Source organism: Capricornis sumatraensis, chromosome 16 (assembly GCF_032405125.1).
Source record: "Capricornis sumatraensis isolate serow.1 chromosome 16, serow.2, whole genome shotgun sequence".
In the NCBI taxonomy this organism is placed as follows: Eukaryota; Metazoa; Chordata; class Mammalia; order Artiodactyla; family Bovidae; genus Capricornis; species Capricornis sumatraensis.
The window spans coordinates 78,684,736-78,688,454 of NC_091084.1; positions in this window are offsets into that span (position 1 = coordinate 78,684,736).

The window sequence follows — 3,719 nt, forward strand, 5'->3', positions numbered from 1 at the left end:
TGAAAAATGAAAGTGAAGTCACTGAGTCGTGTCCAATTCTCAGTGACCCCATGGACTGCAGCCTTCCAGACTCCTCCGTCCATGGGAGTTTCCAGGCAAGAGTACTGGAGTGGGGTGCCATCGCCTTCTCCGAAGGCCTATATAGCAAGGCATTAATAATAAATAAATGATTTAATGAGGAAAATGTTATATATTTATACTGATTTTGAATCAATTCATGTATCTTTATATTTTATACTTTTTCAGACAGTGCAATTTTTATTTTGATTCTTTTCATTTATGTGAACTTTTTGTTTACATTATTTAAAATATTTAATTCTATATAGGTTTCTTTTTTTTTACTATATTTCAGTTGCATTATACATATCAATTTTTACTTTAATACTTTTGCTGTTTAAAAAAATGAAATAGAATAGATAATAATAAAAGCATAAGTGAAACCAAATTTTATGGGATGCAGTGTTGAATAAATTTCCTATTTTCCTTCAGCATTTTCTAGTCCTCATACTCAGAGACTGGCCAAAATTTGTTTCTTCATTTTCATCTGGGAATAATTTTTGTAAATGCAAATGTCTGTGCCATATGTATATTTGTTCTTTTTTATGTATGTAGCACTTACTTTTAGTATGCAACATCTTAAAAATATCTCATGTCAATCCATATATATCTCTTAATTTTTCCCATCCTGCACAATGGTTTTATAAATTTAAAGTTAGTATGTTGATTCCTTCTCATGCAAACCCTCCCCCCACCAAACTAAAAACAAACAAAAAATAGCAAACGAGAAACAGACTCATTAACAAAACTCAAAAACCTTGTTAGATGTAGTTCTTGAGATTTGGGAGTGGGGGAAGGTTGGGTGGAAATACAAACATATTTATTAAGTTGGGCAAAAGTAATTGTGGCATTTGCATTGTTAAAATTTGCCATTTGATATTGGAGTACACTCTTAAATGTGCTTATATTATATGCATCATTTTAATGCATGCTTTTCACTTTACATTTTTTGCTAATAACCTATTACTTGCTCTGCATTTTAAATTTATTTTAGACTAGGGAAATGATGTTAGACAAAAAGCAAATTCAAGCTATTTTCTTATTAGAGTTTTAAATAAGTGTTAAAGGAGCAGAGACTATTCACAACTCAGCAATGCATCTGGTCCAGGAACTGCTAATGAACAGCTCTGGGGCAGTGGAGTGCAGTGTTGGTTGAAGGAATTTTGCAAAGGAGGTGAGAGGCTTGAAGATGAGGAGCCTATTGGCTGGCCATCGGAAGTTGACAAAGATCAATTGAAAGCAATCATCAAAGCTGATCCTCTTATAATTACACAAGAAGTTGCTGAAGAACTCAAAATCAACCATTCTATTGTCATTCAATATTTAAAGCAAATTGGAAAGGTGAAAAACTTCAATGCTTGGGTGCCATATCAACGGACCAATGAAAAACAATTGCTGCTTCAAAGTGTCGTCTTCTTTTACTCTGTACAACAACAATGAACCATTTCTCCATCAAATTGTGACCTGCGACAAAAAGTGAATTTTACATGACAACTGGCAACAACCAGCTCAGTGGCTGGACTAAAGAGAAGCTTCAAAGCACTTTCCAAAGCCAAACTTGCACCGAAAAAACCCCACAAAAGTCACGGTCACTGTTGGTCTGCTTCTGCTCTGATCCACTACAGCTTTCTGAATCCCAGTGAAATCATTACATCTGAGAAGTATGCTCAGCAAATCAATGAAGCAAAGTGAAATGAAATGAGAGTTGCTCAGCTCTGTCCGACTCTTTGCGATCCCAAGGACTGTAGCCTGCCAGGCTCCCCTGTCCATGGGAATCTCTAGGCAAGAATACTGGAGTGGGTTGCTATCCCCTTCTCCAGGGTATCTTCCCAACCCAGGGATTGAACCTGGGTCTTCTGCATTGCAGGCAGATTCTTTACTGTCTGAGCCACTAGAGAAGTCCCAGCAAATCAATGAGATGCACCAAAAACTGCAATGCCTGCAGCCGGGATTGGTCAACAGAAGGGGCCCAGCGCTTCTTCAGGATAATGACCGAATGCACCTCACGCGTAGAATTTTTAAAAAGTTGAATGAACTGGTCTAAGTTTTACCTCATCTGCCATACTCAGCCTGACCTCTTGCCAACTGACTACCACTTCTTCAAGCATATCCCTTCAATGACTTTTGCAGGGAAAACACTTCGACAACCAGCAGGAGGCAGAAAATGCTTTCCGCGAGTTTGTGGACTCCCCAAGCCCAGATTTTTACATACAGGAATAAACAAATGTATTTCTCATTGGCAAAAATGTGTTGATTGCAGTGGTTCCTATTTTGATTAATAAAGATGTTTGCGCCTACTTATGTTGATTTAATAGTCACAGTCTGAAACCACAATAATGTTTGCACTAACCTATTTTATTATGACTCATTGCAATTTCTATTTAAGATATCAGTGATCCATGTAGCATAAATTATTCCCTGTCACTTTGAGGGTAAACCCATCCCACTCAGTGTTTCATCAGTAACTTTGGTACCTCTGTTCGCAAGGTGGAGTTTTGGTTTAATCTGTAGTGCAAATTCTCATTGCTTTGTAGGCAAGGAAGTTTCCTATTGTAAAATCTCATCTCTCCTCTGCAAAACCAGACAATCTGAAGTCCAGAGGAGCACAAAATCCTTAAAAAATGTTTGCTAACTTGCTTCTAAAACCTGAGTTTGAAACTCCAAAATAAAGAGTTTGTGTTTTTGTTCCTTCTTTCTCCTTCTTTCTTCCTTTTTCTTCTTCTTTTTTGTCTACTTTCTTTATTGATTCATCCTGAGAACTTAAATAATGTCTGGCCCACAGGAGGTACTCAATATTTGTTGAATTGCTTAGATAAAACTTTGGAATTAGCGTATACAGACTACTATATTTAAAATCGATATCCAACAAGTATCTGCTGTATAGTACAGGAAGCTCTGCTCAACATCCTATAGTAACCTAAATGGGAAAATAACTTGGAAAAGGATAGATATATGTACATGTATACCTGAATCACCTTGCAGTACACCTGAACTAACACATTGTTAATCAACTATATTCCAGTACAAAATAAATATTTTAAAAATAGAGATTTTAATTTCGTAGTTTTGCTATTGATTGAGATATTTACCTATTAGAAAGATTGCCTTGGTTTATTTGAAGCCAATGATCTTTGCACATACTTTGGGCTATTGTGCTATAGTTTATACTCACATCATCAACCAGTTAATCAGGTCACCTTAGTTCTTATATTTACTTTAAAAATTGTGGTTCATGTTTGGGATCGCATGTACACCCATGGTGGATTCATGTCGATGTATGGCAAAACCAATACAGTAGTGTAAAGTAAAATAAAGTAAAAATAAAGATAGGAAAAAAAGATTTTAAAAAAATAAAAAATAATAAAAAAATAAAAATTGTGGTGAAATATGCATAACAAAATTTATAATTTTGACCTTTTCAAAGTAGCACTACGTTAATTCACATTGTTATGCAAACATTACCACCATCCATCTCCAAAACTTTTTCAACTTTCCAAACTGAAATTTCACAGCCATTAAACAAAATTCTTCACATTCGCTCACTGAGCCCTAGGCAGGGAGACCACCATTTTCTTTTCTGCCTATGAATTTGACTGCTTTAAGTGCCTCATGTAAGTGGAATCATACCATTTCTGGTTTTTGGTGATTGCCTTTTTAACACT